We start from the raw sequence: 18,499 nt of genomic DNA, 5'->3' as shown, positions 1-18,499 counted from the left end.
GTGGTAGTGTTTTTTAGACTTATCAATGAACACTACCTGAATGAACGTTCTACAATTCGACTAATTAATGGAACTTTGGCCCCCCACTCCTCATCACACATAATGAAGAGGGACCAGACTTTTGTGAACATTACTGCCTGGCCTCTACGTGATGTGATCACTTGGGATGCTGTTAAATTTCAAATTCATGGCCCCACTGAAGTGATTAATGTGCCAAATGTATTTCATGTTTCTATGGGTGATGTCGTTAAACAGAACATTCACCCAGATGATTGGGATGTTCAAGCCATAGAAGCACTGTTTTCTGATTTGAAATATTATGCTGCTTTTGATGCTGAGGATTTGTATTTAGATACTGCTAATTATGATGAACAATTTTGTTATCAACATTATGGCACACATTTCCTGCACAAGGCAAATACGTTTAGAAATGTTGTAAATTTTACACAATGGGAACACTGCCCCGCCCCTGGGATGGGCAGCTCTACCACGTTGGTGGAAAAATTCACTTATTTTTCTGATTTTAGTGTAGCCCATCCAGCGTCCTTTTATTTTAGGATTGCGCCTGAGGCTGCTTCTAAAGTCAGACTAAAACACACCAAATTATTGTATTCCAAGTCCTTTATGGACGAGTTGGCAATTGGCGGGTATGATCTGTGGAAGGCTACAGTCGATCTTAAATCGGTCTGGGGTTCCAAACCTTGGCAAGTACAGGGAACAGAAGCTTTGCATCGTGCCTGTCTTATCCCGAATCACATGTTATTTTTAAATGCCTCAATTTTTCAGACAACCTGTTTTGGATTGACTACGTCTATAAAATTAAATTCTCCCTCCATGCCGGATCTGGGTGCTTATCCCAATTGGGGTAATCATACTGATCTGTCCCTTGATATGTTGCGGACACAGGTTACCAACACGTCCTTCAATATTTCTACATTGAATCCGAAGGGTTGGTGTGGCAAACAAGTTTGTACTCCTGTCAACATAGGTTTCTGAATTTGAAGCAGGGGTAAACACAGGTTTGTGGGGACCCCCGTTTTGAATCCTCTCACACTGTAACTACCTACTTAGTAGGGAAGTTATGCCAGTCTTGGCTGCAACATTCCACTTTAGCGTCTGTTAAACTCCATTTAGCGCGATTAAATGACGAAATAGATTTGAATGATTTTGTTAAGGGTCCTGCAGTCGGCAGACCCAAGCGATGGGTGTATGCTGTTTATAACGAAGTTTGGAAGTTGTCACAAATTGAGGCTGCTTCCAGATTACGTGCTATTGATCAAGCCAATATGGAAAAAGTGTTGGCTGTTATAGATAATAGCATTAACACCCTGTCTTCCAGAATCTATACTTTAGATAATATTGTTTCATCTGTGGTAGACATTGTGCAGGATGATTTATCTGTATTGTATCATGGTCAAAACCAATTGCGATCTATTATGCAGTTTGCATGGACACTGCAAACATTGAAGGCGGGGAAAGTCCCTTGGGATTACATGAATACTTCATCCTTATTCCTTCCCTTTAATTTGACTGCGAAAAAGCAATTCATGTCCATGAAAGATGCTACATATTCATTGCTGCACATTGAAAAGTTAGAACCTTTGCCTGTCTCTGTTGCCGAACTAAATTCGGCCGTGTGGCTAGTACATGGGTTAATCACTTTACCGTTTCCCTTGTTTAAGTTTAGTTCGTGCATGAAACATTATGCCTTAGGCAGGTACGAACAGTTGGGTACTGCCTTCCTACATGAAGTCTGGTCGCTCCCTTTCACATACAGATGTGTGAGGGACGGCAAGGAGGTTTACTTGAAAGGTGAAGAGTGCACTTCCGCACCGGATCACTCTGTTGTGTGTAGGCACATTCAATTGCATGGTGCATGTAATGTCCATGCCCCTAATTTAGCTTGCGTCCTAAAAGGGATTCCAGTGCCGGTTATTATTCCATCTTTTACGCTGCTTGCTAACGGTAGTTATTTGCTGTTGAATAATGAAGCTTGCTGTGGGATGCTAGTGGGAATTCCCTACATCGTGACTGTTTCACAGGGGGTAGTTTGGTGTAGTAACGTCCTTTTCCCACCTCCGCATGGGCGGCTGGATATCTCCATTTGGCCTTCGATTCCAACCTTGAAAGCAGAGTTCAATAAGATGAGCAGAATAAGGGCTCTTTTGTCTCAAAAAGAAGTCGCTCTCACTTCATCTCGTGAAACATTTGCCCTTCACGTAGCAAACACCCGCACTGAGGTGCAAGCGCTTTTGAAAACTGATCTCCCACTTCATTTTGGGACCTTGATACAGACTATCTTTAATGCCTCTTCTACAAGTGGCATAGCTCATTTTTTTAAAATCGTGGGCTCCGGCCTCGTGACCTCTTTTCAAACTATTTTTGGAGTGATCCCGGCCTTTTTTCATTCTATTTTTTCCAGTGTCTTCGGAGGTCTGCCTTTACTTCTTGCCCTCGTTGCTGGAATACTATTGTTGATTTGTGCCTTGCGCTATGGATGCACAACTTGCATGGCACAACAACATGTCCCGGCTGCACCATCTTCGTAACCAGATGATTGAATTCTATGGCGCCTTGCCACTGGCGACTCTGAGCGTAGCCTATGGATTGTCCTTCCGGTTTGCCTACTTTACTTGTGTGCAGCCTGTCTTTCATTGCCTAGATTGTCCGTTCCAATGGGATCTGGATTTGTGTCTGTCAAACCCAGTGTCTCCTGATCCAGATTATGATCGATTTATGAGCCGCTTAGTGGCCCACGAGTCGGACTGTTCTGGGGTCGGGATTATGGCCTGTGCTGCAGCGCATGGAGTTCTTGGTAATTGGGACATCGGAACTGCCGCGATTGACTTCTTGACGAACAGTTATCTTGAGGTACACCCCGGTTGTCCTCACCAGGTGCTGGAGGCTCCGGTGGTTGAAGAACATGTCTGTTCTTTCCCCGTCCTGAACTGGATGGCCGATACTTTTGCGGAACGTTCCAATGATTTCCTCTTGGAAGCAGGAGCAACGTATTGTGCATACACTTTGATGGATTGACTTTTAAACTTCCTTTCGGTCCTCAGTCTTTCGTTGATTTTTTTTTTGGTATTTTTTTTCCTCCTCTCTACGTTTTAACTTTTTTCATTGATTTTTTTCTTTCGAACTTTTTCACTTCCCTTATGTGGACTTCTAGTTCATGCCCTTGGTTCCGTTCTATCGAACTTGAACTCTGCATTCTTGCTAGTGCGCCCCTAGTGGTTAGTGGTCCGATCATGGGGGGTGTAGTGATGATCGTTATCTACCTATGTACAACGCTAAGTTAGCAAAACCGCGTTAAGTGTTAGAAAGCCATCTTGCTGCTTTTGCTGCTTTTGCACACGACACTGTAGTCACATGTTATTAGAAGTGAGAAATGCTTACTCGACTTTGCTTCACATGAGAACTGTCTGTTGTTAACATCTTGAACAGTGAATAGCGACCTTGGTCTGTACACAGTGTAACAGAAACAGTCTGGATCGCTAGACGGTGAATGTTGTTGAGTTCAGGTTGATCGGCCCACTAGTTTAGCCATAACACGCACGCAGCTGCAAATACCTGAAAGTCGAATGCTTTTAATATTGCAGTGTTACATGTTTTCAACACATTCTTAAGAAGAGCGTTCCTAGGAGCAGAGCATAGCTGATCCTGTGATGTGAACTCTCTGAGCTGATCTATACGGTATGGGGTTCCCCATTCAAGCCTAGAGACCTTTTATTAGCATAATAATACTATTTGTGTGTTAGAGAAAGGAAGGTGGCCTAGAGCCACTGTCATTTTAGTATGATTGCTCCTTTCATTTTCTATGGTATTGTAACTATGCTGATGGTTTTGATTTTAATCGTTTGTCTGCTAATGTTAGCCAAACTGCTGCATAATAGGACACAAGGTTTATAAAATAAACTCTTTAAACTTTTCCCGTGTCTCAGTTTATTCTGTTGTGGACTGTTACGAGAATAATTACGAAAAGGTGTTTCTGATTCCCACCATTCCTGAGAAATATACTAAGTCGCTTGTTCTGGGTTGTCTATAAATTGGGACCGCCGAGCTAAACCTCGGATAACGAATGGGACACTGATGCTGGCCGGAAAGGGGGTTCTGGGTTCTGAGGTGAGTTTTTGGTACACCGCAATTCACTGAGGGCCTGGGTTCCTGCGCATAGTTCTGCGCATAAGCAGAATCCCTGCAACACCCCCACACCGCCCAAACACCGCTGCACTGTCCTAAACCCTGAAACACCACCCCCAGAATGATCCCCCACACTGCCTGAACACCACTGCACTGCCCTAAACCCTGAAACACCACCCCCAGCAAGACGCCCTACACTGCCCGAACACCACTGCACTGCCCTAAACCCTGAAACACCACCCCCAGCAAGACCCCCTACACTGCCCGAACACCACTGAACTGCCCTAAACCCTGAAACTCCACCCCCTGCACAACACCCTACACTGCCCTAATCCCTGAAACACCACCCACAGCACTTCCCCCTACACTGCCCTAACAACAATGCTCTGCCCTAAACCCTAAAACACCACCCCCGCAAATCTCCCTACACTGCCAGAACACCACTGCTCTGGCCTAAACCCTAAAACACCAGCCACAGCTTGACCCTTTAAACTGCCCGAACACCACTGCTCTGCCCTAAACCCTGAAACACCACCCCCAGCAAGACCCCTACACTGCCCGAAAACCACTGCCCTAAACCCTGAAACACCACCCCCAGCAAGACCCCCACACTGCCCAAATACCACTGCCATATACACTGAAACACCACCCCCTGCAAGACCCCGTACACTGCCCGAACAGCGCTGCACTTCCCTAAACCCTGAAACACCAGCCCCAGCACAACCCCCTAAACTGCCCGAACACCACTGGAGGAGAAGTGTGGCTCACTGGTTAGAGTAGGCAGACCTGGAAGCAGAGGTCAGCCCGGGACCAGGGTTCGATTCCCGGCTCGGCTGGGTCTTGAGTCCATAAATTGTCCATGGACTCGATAATTCTCGCTCCAGTGCATACTCGATTCATGGGTTCACACTCCGCGACTCTGGGCAATAGCTTGCTTAATCTCCACAATGGCCCCTCGCGGCGGGATGCCTGGCTTTCACCTTGTGGATGCCCTGCTGGGTTATCTCACAGGGGAATACCAGGACGGGTTCCCTAAGCAAGAGTTTAGAGACCGGTTGGTGATTTGCGCTATATAAATATCTGCACATTTACATTTACATTACCACTGCACTGCCCTAATCCCTAAAACACCAGCCCCCGCACGACCCCCCACACTGCCCGAACACCACTGCACTGCCTTAAACCCTGAAACACCAGCCCCAGCATGACCCCCTACACTGCCCGAGCCCCACTGTACTGCCCTATACCCTGAAACACCAGCACAAACCCTACAGTGCTCGAACAACACTGCACTGCCCTAAACCCTGAAACACCACCCCCAGAACGATCCCCCACACTGCCCAAACACCGCTGCACTGCCCTAAACCCTGAAACACCACCCCCTGCAAGACCCCCTACACTGCCCGAACACCAGTGCACTACCCTAAACCCTGAAACACCACCCCCAGCAAGACCCCTTTTACTGCCCAAACACCACTGAACTGCCCTAAACCCTGAAACACCAGCCCCTGTACAACACCCTACACTGCCCGTACACCACTGCACTGCCCTAATCCCTGAAACACCACCCACAGCACTTCCCCCTACACTGCCCGAACAACACTGCTCTGCCCTAAACCCTAAAACACCACCCCCGCAAATCTCCCTACACTGCACGAACACCACTGCTCTGGCCTAAACCCTAAAACACCAGCCCCAGCAGGACCCCTTACACTGCCCGAACATGACTGCTCTGCCCTAAACACTGAAGCACCAGCCCCAGCATGACCCCATACACTGCCCGAAAACCACTGCCCAAAAACCTGAAAAACCACCCCCAGCAAGACCCCCTACACTGCCGAATACCACTGCCCTAAACCCTGAAACACCAGCCCCTGCAAGACCCCATACACTGCCCGAATACCACCGCACTGCTCTAATCCCTGAAACACCACCCCCAGCAAGACCACCTACACTGCCCGAACACCACTGCACTGCCCTAAACCCTGAAACACCAGCCTTTGCACGACCCCCTACACTGCCCGAGCACCACTGCACTGCCCTAAACCCTAAAACACAACCCCCAAAATGACCCCCTACACTGCACGAACACCACCGACCTAAACCCTAAAACACAACCCCAGCATGACCCCCTACACTGCCCAAACACCACTGCCCTAAACCCTGAAACACCACCCCCAGCAAGACCCCCTACACTGCCTGAACACCACTGCACTGCCTTAAACCCTGAAACACCACCCCACGAACCTCTCCCTACACTGCCCGAACACAGCTGCTCTGCCCTAAACCCTGAAACACCAACACCAGCATGACCCCCTACACTGCCCAAACATCGCTGCTCTGCTCTAAACCGTGGAACACCAACCCCCGCATGACCAGTTACACAGCCCAAACACCGCTGCACTGCCCTAAACCCTGAAGCACCTGTCCCCGCACGACCCCCTATACTGCCCGAACACCACTGCACTGCCCTAAACCCTGAAACACCACCCCCTGCAAGACCCCCTACACTGCCCGAGCACCACTGCACTGCCCTAAACCCTAAAACACAACCCCCAAAATGACCCCCTACACTGCACGAACACCACCGACCTAAACCCTAAAACACAACCCCAGCATGACCCCCTACACTGCCCAAACACCACTGCCCTAAACCCTGAAACACCACCCCCAGCAAGACCCCCTACACTGCCTGAACACCACTGCACTGCCTTAAACCCTGAAACACCACCCAAAGAACCTCTCCCTACACTGCCCGAACACAGCTGCTCTGCCCTAAACCCTGAAACACCACCCCCAGCAAGACACCCTACACTGCCCGAATACCACTGCCCTAAACCCTGAAACACCACCCCGTGCAAGATCTCATACACTGCCCGAATACCACTGCACTGCCCTAAACTCTGAAACACCAGCCCCATCATGACCCCCTACACTGCCCGAACACGACTGCTCTGCCCTAAACCCTGAAACACCACCCATAGCCTGACCCCCCACACCGCCCGAACACCACTGCACTGCACTAAACCCTGAAACACCACCCCCAGCATGACCCCCCACACCGCCCGAACACCACTGCACTGCCCTAAACCCTAAAACACCATCCCCCTGCATGACCCCCTACACTGCCCAAACACCACTGCACTGCCCTAAACCCTAAAACACCACCCCAGCAAGACCCCCTATGCTACCCGAACACCAATGCCCTAAACCCTGAAACACCACCCCCAGCAAGACCCCCTACACTGCCCGAACACCACTGCACTGCCCTAAACCCTGAAACACCACCCCCAGAACAGCCCCCTACACTGCCCGAACACAGCTTCTCTGCAATAAACCCTGAAACACCAGCACCAGCATAACCCCCTACACAGCCCGAACACCGCTGCTCTGCTCTAAACCGTGAAACACCAGCCCCAGCACGACTCCTTACACTGCCCGAACACCACTACTCTGCCCTAAACACTGAAGTACCAGCCCCAGCATGACCCCTTACACTGCCCGAACACCACTGCTCTGCCCTAAACCCTGAAGCACCAGCCCCAGCATGACCCAATACACTGCCCGAACACCACTGCACTGCCCTAAACCCTGAAACTCCACCGCCAGCACGACTCCCTACACTGCCCAAACACCACTGCACTGCCCTAAATGCTGAAACACCACCCTTAGCACGACCCCCTACACTGCCAGAACACCACTGCAGTGCCCTACACCCTGAAACACCACCCCCAGCACGACCCCCCACACCGCCCGCACACCACTGCACTGCCCTAAACCCTGAAACACCACCCCCAGAATGATCCTCCAAACTGCCCGAACACCACTGCACTGCCCTAAACCCTGAAGCACCACCCCCAGCATAACCCCCAACAGCGGCCAAACACCACTGCACTGCCCTAAACCCTAATACACCATCCCCCTACACAACCCCCCAAACCGCCTGAACACCATTGCACTGCCCTAAAACCTAAAACACCACCCCAGCAAGACCCCCAAACCATCTGAACACCACTGCACTGCCCTAAAACCTGAAACACCACCACAGCAAGACCCCCTACACTGCAGAACACCACTGTATTTCCCTAAACCCTGAAACACCACCCCCAGCAAGACCCCCTACACTGCCCGAGCACCACTGCCCTAAACCCTGAAACACCACCCACAGCAAGACCCTCTACACTGCCTGAACACCACTGCACTGACCTGAACCCTGAAACACCGCACCCAGCAAGACCCCCTACACTGCCCGAACACCACTGCCCTAAACACTGAAACACCACCCCAAGCAAGACCCCCTACACTGCCTGAACACCACTACACTGCCCTAAACCCTGAAACACCAGCCCCAGCACCACCCCTTACACTGCCCAAACACGACTGCTCTGACCTAAACACTGAAGGACCAGCCCGAGCACGACCCCTTACACTGCCCGAACACCACTTCTCTGCCCTAAACCCTGAAGCACCAGCCCCAGCATGACCCCCTACACTGCCCGAACACCACTGCACTGCCCTAAACCCTGACACTCCCCCCAGCACGACTACCTACACTGCCCTAACACCACTGCACTGCCCTAAACCCTAAAACACCACCCTTGGCACGAACCCCTACACTGCCTGAACACCACTGCACTGCCCTACACCCTGAAAAACCATCCCCACCAAGACCCCCTACACTGCCCGAAAACCACTGCCGTATACTGTGAAACACCACCCAAAGGAAGACCCCCTACACTGCCCGAATATCACTGCCCTAAACCCTGAAACACCATCTCCTGCAAGACCCCCTACACTGCCCGAACCCCACAGAACCACTACCCTAACCCTGAAACACCACCCCCTGCAAGACCCCCTACACTGCCCGAACACCATTGCCCTAAACCCTGAAACACCACCCCCTGCAAGACCCCCTACACTGCCAAAAACACCACTGCACTGCCCTAAACCCTGAAACAACACCCCTGAACGACACCCTACACTGCCCGAACAACACTGCATTGCCCTGAACCCTGAAACACTACCCCGCACGACCCCCTACACTACCCGAACACCACTGCACTGCCCTAAACCCTAAAACACCACCCCCGTCACGAACCCCTACACTGCCCGAACACCATTGCACTGCCCTAAACAATAAAAAACAGCCTCAGCACGACCCCGTACACTGCCCGAACACCACTGCACTGCCCTAAACCCTAAAACACCAACCCCAGCATGACCCCCTACACTGCCCGAACACCACTGCACTGCCCTAAACCCTAAAACACCTCCCCCATCATGACCCCCTACACTACCCGAACACCACTGCACTGCCCTAAACCCTAAAACACCACCCCGGCACGAACCCCTACACTGCCCGAACACCATTGCACTGCCCTAAACCCTGAAACACCAGCTTCAGCACAACCCATCACACTGCCCGAACACCACTGCACATCCCTAAACCTTGAAATACCACCCTCAGCACGACACCCTATGCTGCCCGAACACCACTGCACTGCCCTAAACTCTGAAACACCACCCCCAGCATGATCCCCTACACTGCCCGAACACCGCTGCTCTGCTCTAAACCCTGAAACAACACCCCCAGCACAACCCCGTACACTGCCCGAACACCACTGCATTTCCCTAAACCCTGAAACACCACCGCCAGCAAGAACCCCTACACTGCCCGAACACCACTGCCCTATACCCTGAAACACCACCCCCAGCAAGACCCCCTACACTGCCCGAACACCACTGCACTGCCCTAAACCCTGAAACACCAGCCCCAGCAAGACCCCCGACACTGCCCGAACACCACTGCCCTAAACCCTGAAACACCACACCCAGCACGACCCCCTACACTGCCAGAACAACACTGCTCTGCTCTAAACCCTAAAACACCACCCCCGCAAATCCCCCTACACTGCCCCAACACCACTGCTCTGCCATTAACCCTAAAACACCAGCCCCAGCATGACCCCTTACACTGTCTGAACACCACTGCTCTGCCCTAAACACTGAAGCACCAGCCCCAGCACGACCCGTTACACTGCCCGAACACCTCTGCTCTGCCCTAAACCCTGAAACACCAGCCCCAGCATGACCCCCTACACTGCCCGAACACCACTGCACTGCCCTAAACCCTGAAACACCACATCCAGCACGACCCCCTACACTGCCCGAACAACACTGCTCTGCTCTAAACCCTAAAACACCACCCCCGCAAATCCCCCTACACTGCCCGAACACCACTGCTCTGCCCTAAACCCTAAAACACCAGCCCCAGCATGACCCCTTACACTGTCTGAACACCACTGCTCTGCCCTAAACACTGAAGCACCAGCCCCAGCACAACCTCTTACACTGCCCGAACACCTCTGCTGTGCCCTAAACCCTGAAGCACCAGCCCTAGCACGACCCCCTACACTGCCCAAACACTACTGCACTGCCCTAAACCCTAAAACACCACCCTTAGCACCACCCCTACACTGCCCAAACACCACTGCACTGCCCTACCCCCTGAAACACCACTCCCAGCAAGACCCCGTACACTGCCCGAATACCACTGCCCTAAACTCTGAAACACCAGCCCCAGCACGGCCCCCTACACTACCCGAACACCACTGCACTGCCCTAATCCCTGAAACACCACCTCCAGCATGACCCCATACACTGCCCAAACACCACTGCACTGTCGTGAACCCTAAAACCCCACCCCGTCACGAACCCCTACACTGCCCGAACACCATTGCACTGCCCTAAACAATAAAAAACAGCCCCAGCACGACCCCGTACACTGCCCGAACACCACTGCACTGCCCTAAACCCTAAAACACCAACCCCAGCATGACCCCCTACACTGCCCGAACACCACTGCACTGCCCTAAACCCTAAAACACCTCCCCCATCATGACCCCCTACACTACCCGAACACCACTGCACTGCCCTAAACCCTAAAACACCACCCCGGCACGAACCCCTACACTGCCCGAACACCATTGCACTGCCCTAAACCCTGAAACACCAGCTTCAGCACAACCCATCACACTGCCCGAACACCACTGCACATCCCTAAACCTTGAAATACCACCCTCAGCACGACACCCTATGCTGCCCGAACACCACTGCACTGCCCTAAACTCTGAAACACCACCCCCAGCATGATCCCCTACACTGCCCGAACACCGCTGCTCTGCTCTAAACCCTGAAACAACACCCCCAGCACGACCCCGTACACTGCCCGAACACCACTGCATTTCCCTAAACCCTGAAACACCACCGCCAGCAAGAACCCCTACACTGCCCGAACACCACTGCCCTATACCCTGAAACACCACCCCCAGCAAGACCCCTACACTGCCCGAACACAACTGCACTGCCCTAAACCCTGAAACACCAGCCCCAGCAAGACCCCCGACACTGCCCGAACACCACTGCCCTAAACCCTGAAACACCACACCCAGCACGACCCCCTACACTGCCAGAACAACACTGCTCTGCTCTAAACCCTAAAACACCACCCCCGCAAATCCCCCTACACTGCCCCAACACCACTGCTCTGCCATTAACCCTAAAACACCAGCCCCAGCATGACCCCTTACACTGTCTGAACACCACTGCTCTGCCCTAAACACTGAAGCACCAGCCCCAGCACGACCCGTTACACTGCCCGAACACCTCTGCTCTGCCCTAAACCCTGAAACACCAGCCCCAGCATGACCCCCTACACTGCCCGAACACCACTGCACTGCCCTAAACCCTGAAACACCACATCAAGCACGACCCCCTACACTGCCCGAACAACACTGCTCTGCTCTAAACCCTAAAACACCACCCCCGCAAATCCCCCTACACTGCCCGAACACCACTGCTCTGCCCTAAACCCTAAAACACCAGCCCCAGCATGACCCCTTACACTGTCTGAACACCACTGCTCTGCCCTAAACACTGAAGCACCAGCCCCAGCACAACCTCTTACACTGCCCAAACACCTCTGCTGTGCCCTAAACCCTGAAGCACCAGCCCTAGCACGACCCCCTACACTGCCCAAACACTACTGCACTGCCCTAAACTCTAAAACACCACCCTTAGCACCACCCCTACACTGCCCAAACACCACTGCACTGCCCTACCCCCTGAAACACCACTCCCAGCAAGACCCCGTACACTGCCCGAATACCACTGCCCTAAACTCTGAAACACCAGCCCCAGCACGGCCCCCTACACTACCCGAACACCACTGCACTGCCCTAATCCCTGAAACACCACCTCCAGCATGACCCCATACACTGCCCAAACACCACTACACTGTTGTAAACCCTAAAACCCCACCCCCGGCACGAACCCCTACACTGCCCGAACACCATTGCACTGCCCTAAACAATAAAATACCAGCCCCGGCATGACCCTGTACACTGCCCGAACACCACTGCACTGACCTAAAGCCAAAAAACACCAGTCCCAGCACGACCCCCTAGACTGCCCGATCACCGATGCTCTGCTCTAAACTGTGAAACACCAGCCCCCACACTACCCCCTACACTGCGTGAACACCACTGCACTGCACTAAACCCTGAAACCCCAGCTACAGCATGACCCCCTACACTGCCCAAACACCACCACACTACCTGAAACCCTGAAACACCAGCCCTAGCACGACCACCTACACTGCACGAACACCACTGCACTGCACTAAACCCTGAAACACCAGCCCCAGCACGACCCCATACACTGCCCGAACACAACTGCACTACCCTAAACCCTGAAACACCAGCACCAGCACGACCCCCTACACTGCCCGAACACCACTGCACTGCCTTAAACCCTGAAACACCAGCCCCAGCATGACCCCCTACACTGCCCGAGCCCCACTGTACTGCCCTATACCCTGAAACACCAGCACAAACCCTACAGTGCTCGAACAACACTGCACTGCCCTAAACCCTGAAACACCACCCCCAGAACGATCCCCCACACTGCCCAAACACCGCTGCACTGCCCTAAACCCTGAAACACCACCCCCTGCAAGACCCCCTACACTGCCCGAACACCAGTGCACTACCCTAAAGCCTGAAACACCACCCCCAGCAAGACCCCCTTCACTGCCCAAACACCACTGACCTGCCCTAAACCCTGAAACTCCACCCCCTGCACAACACCCTACACTGCCCGTACACCACTGCACTGCCCTAATCCCTGAAACACCACCCACAGCACTTCCCCCTACACTGCCCGAACAACACTGCTCTGCCCTGAACCCTAAAACACCACCCCCGCAAATCTCCCTACACTGCACGAACACCACTGCTCTGGCCTAAACCCTAAAACACCAGCCCCAGCAGGACCCCTTACACTGCCCAGACATGACTGCTCTGCCCTAAACACTGAAGCACCAGCCCCAGCATGACCCCATACACTGCCCGAACACCACTGCTCTGCCCTAAACCCTGAAACACCACCCCCAGCAAGACCCCTACACTGCCCGAAAACCACTGCCCGAAAACCACTGCCCAAAAACCTGAAACACCACCCCCAGCAAGACCCCCTACACTGCCGAATACCACTGCCCTAAACCCTGAAACACCAGCCCCTGCAAGACCCCATACACTGCCCGAATACCACCGCACTGCTCTAATCCCTGAAACACCACCCCCAGCAAGACCACCTACACTGCCCGAACACCACTGCACTGCCCTAAACCCTGAAACACCAGCCTTTGCACGACCCCCTACACTGCCTGAGCACCACTGCACTGCCCTAAACCCTAAAACACAACCCCCAAAACGACCCCCTACACTGCACGAACACCACCGACCTAAACCCTAAAACACAACCCCAGCATGACCCCCTACACTGCCCAAACACCACTGCCCTAAACCCTGAAACACCACCCCCAGCAAGACCCCCTACACTGCCTGAACACCACTGCACTGCCTTAAACCCTGAAACACCACCCCAAGAACCTCTCCCTACACTGCCCGAACACAGCTGCTCTGCCCTAAACCCTGAAACACCAACACCAGCATGACCCCCGACACTGCCCAAACATCGCTGCTCTGCTCTAAACCGTGGAACACCAACCCCCGCATGACCAGTTACACAGCCCAAACACCGCTGCACTGCCCTAAACCCTGAAGCACCTGTCCCCGCACGACCCCCTATACTGCCCGAGCACCACTGCACTGCCCTAAACCCTGAAACACCACCCCCAGCAAGACCCCCTACACTGCCCGAATACCACTGCCCTAAACCCTGAAACACCACCCCCTGCAAGACCTCATACACTGCCCGAATACCACTGCACTGCCCTAAACTCTGAAACACCAGCCCCATCATGACCCCCTACACTGCCCGAACACCACTGCTCTGCCCTAAACCCTGAAACACCACCCATAGCCTGACCCCCCACACCGCCCGAACACCACTGCACTGCACTAAACCCTGAAACACCACCCCCAGCATGACCCCCCACACCGCCCGAACACCACTGCACTGCCCTAAACCCTAAAACACCATCCCCCTGCATGACCCCCTACACTGCCCGAACACCACTGCACTGCCCTAAACCCTAAAACACCACCCCAGCAAGACACCCTACAACGCCTGAATACCACTGCACTGCCCTAAACCCTGAAACACCAACCCCCAGCAAGACCCCCTATGCTACCCGAACACCAATGCCCTAAACCCTGAAACACCACCCCCAGCAAGACCCCCTACACTGCCCGAACACCACTGCACTGCCCTAAACCCTGAAACACCATCCCGAGAACGTCCCCCTACACTGCCCGAACACAGCTGCTCTGCAATAAACCCTGAAACACCAGCACCAGCATAACCCCCTACACAGCCCGAACACCGCTGCTCTGCTCTAAACCGTGAAACACCAGCCCCAGCACAACTCCTTACACTGCCCGAACACCACTACTCTGCCCTAAACACTGAAGTACCAGCCCCAGCATGACCCCGTACACTGCCCGAACACCACTGCTCTGCCCTAAACCCTGAAGCACCAGCCCTAGCACGACCCCCTACACTGCCCAAACACTACTGCACTGCCCTAAACCCTAAAACACCACCCTTAGCACCACCCCTACACTGCCCAAACACCACTGCACTGCCCTACCCCCTGAAACACCACTCCCAGCAAGACCCCGTACACTGCCCGAATACCACTGCCCTAAACTCTGAAACACCAGCCCCAGCACGGCCCCCTACACTACCCGAACACCACTGAACTGCCCTAATCCCTGAAACACCACCTCCAGCATGACCCCATACACTGCCCAAACACCACTACACTGTTGTAAACCCTAAAACCCCACCCCCGGCACGAACCCCTACACTGCCCGAACACCATTGCACTGCCCTAAACAATAAAATACCAGCCCCGGCATGACCCTGTACACTGCCCGAACACCACTGCACTGACCTAAAGCCAAAAAACACCAGTCCCAGCACGACCCCCTAGACTGCCCGATCACCGATGCTCTGCTCCAAACTGTGAAACACCAGCCCCCACACTACCCCCTACACGGCGTGAACACCACTGCACTGCACTAAACCCTGAAACCCCAGCTACAGCATGACCCCCTACACTGCCCAAACACCACCACACTACCTGAAACCCTGAAACACCAGCCCTAGCACGACCACCTACACTGCACGAACACCACTGCACTGCACTAAACCCTGAAACACCAGCCCCAGCATGACCCCATACACTGCCCGAACACAACTGCACTACCCTAAACCCTGAAACACCAGCACCAGCACGACCCCCTACACTGCCCGAACACCACTGCACTGCCTTAAACCCTGAAACACCAGCCCCAGCATGACCCCCTACACTGCCTGAGCCCCACTGTACTGCCCTGTACCCTGAAACACCAGCACAAACCCTACAGTGCTCGAACAACACTGCACTGCCCTAAACCCTGAAACACCACCCCCATAACGATTCCCCACACTGCCCAAACACCGCTGCACTGCCCTAAACCCTGAAACACCACCCCCTGCAAGACCCCCTACACTGCCCGAACACCAGTGCACTACCCTAAAGCCTGAAACACCACCCCCAGCAAGACCCCCTTCACTGCCCAAACACCACTGACCTGCCCTAAACCCTGAAACTCCACCCCCTGCACAACACCCTACACTGCCCGTACACCACTGCACTGCCCTAATCCCTGAAACACCACCCACAGCACTTCCCCCTACACTGCCCGAACAACACTGCTCTGCCCTGAACCCTAAAACACCACCCCCGCAAATCTCCCTACACTGCACGAACACCACTGCTCTGGCCTAAACCCTAAAACACCAGCCCCAGCAGGACCCCTTACACTGCCCGGACATGACTGCTCTGCCCTAAACACTGAAGCACCAGCCCCAGCATGACCCCATACACTGCCCGAACACCACTGCTCTGCCCTAAACCCTGAAACACCACCCCCAGCAAGACCCCTACACTGCCCGAAAACCACTGCCCGAAAACCACTGCCCAAAAACCTGAAACACCACCCAGAGCAAGACCCCCTACACTGCCGAATACCACTGCCCTAAACCCTGAAACACCAGCCCCTGCAAGACCCCATACACTGCCCGAATACCACCGCACTGCTCTAATCCCTGAAACACCACCCCCAGCAAGACCACCTACACTGCCCGAACACCACTGCACTGCCCTAAACCCTGAAACACCAGCCTTTGCACGACCCCCTACACTGCCTGAGCACCACTGCACTGCCCTAAACCCTAAAACACAACCCCCAAAACGACCCCCTACACTGCACGAACACCACCGACCTAAACCCTAAAACACAACCCCAGCATGACCCTTTACACTGCCCAAACACCACTGCCCTAAACCCTGAAACACCACCCCCAGCAAGACCCCCTACACTGCCTGAACACCACTGCACTGCCTTAAACCCTGAAACACCACCCCAAGAACCTCTCCCTACACTGCCCGAACACAGCTGCTCTGCCCTAAACCCTGAAACACCAACACCAGCATGACCCCCTACACTGCCCAAACACCGCTGCTCTGCTCTAAACCGTGGAACACCAACCCCCGCATGACCAGTTACACAGCCCAAACACCGCTGCACTGCCCTAAACCCTGAAGCACCTGTCCCCGCACGACCCCCTATACTGCCCGAGCACCACTGCACTGCCCTAAACCCTGAAACACCACCCCCAGCAAGACCCCCTACACTGCCCGAATACCACTGCCCTAAACCCTGAAACACCACCCCCTGCAAGACCTCATACACTGCCCGAATACCACTGCACTGCCCTAAACTCTGAAACACCAGCCCCATCATGACCCCCTACACTGCCCGAACACCACTGCTCTGCCCTAAACCCTGAAAGACCACCCATAGCCTGACCCCCCACACCGCCCGAACACCACTGCACTGCACTAAACCCTGAAACACCACCCCCAGCATGACCCCCCACACCGCCCGAACACCACTGCACTGCCCTAAACCCTAAAACACCATCCCCCTGCATGACCCCCTACACTGCCCGAACACCACTGCACTGCCCTAAACCCTAAAACACTACCCCAGCAAGACACCCTACAACACCTGAATACCACTGCACTGCCCTAAACCCTGAAACACCAACCCCCAGCAAGACCCCCTATGCTACCCGAACACCAATGCCCTAAACCCTGAAACACCACCCCCAGCAAGACCCCCTACACTGCCCGAACACCACTGCACTGCCCTAAACCCTGAAACACCATCCCGAGAACGTCCCCCTACACTGCCCGAACACAGCTGCTCTGCAATAAACCCTGAAACACCAGCACCAGCATAACCCCCTACACAGCCCGAACACCGCTGCTCTGCTCTAAACCGTGAAACACCAGCCCCAGCACAACTCCTTACACTGCCCGATCACCACTACTCTGCCCTAAACACTGAAGTACCAGCCCCAGCATGACCCCGTACACTGCCCGAACACCACTGCTCTGCCCTAAACCCTGAAGCACCAGCCCCAGCATGACCCAATACGCTGCCCGAACACAACTGCACTGCCCTAAACCCTGAAACTCCACCGCCAGCACGACTCCCTACACTGCCCAAACACCACAGCACTGCCCTAAACGCTGAAACACCGCCCTTAGCACGACCCCCTACACTGCCCGAACACCACTGCAGTGCCCTACACCCTGAAACACCACCTCCAGCACGACCCCCCACACCGCCCGCACACCACTGCACGGCCCTAAACCCTGAAACACCACCCCCAGAATGATCCTCCAAACTGCCCGAACACCACTGCACTGCCCTAAACCCTGAAGCACCACCCCCAGCATAACCCCCAACAGTGGCCAAACACCACTGCACTGCCC

This window comes from Triturus cristatus, chromosome 1_2, assembly GCF_964204655.1.
Source record: "Triturus cristatus chromosome 1_2, aTriCri1.1, whole genome shotgun sequence".
NCBI lineage: Eukaryota > Metazoa > Chordata > Amphibia > Caudata > Salamandridae > Triturus > Triturus cristatus.
Note: the sequence above shows the minus strand (reverse complement) of the source record.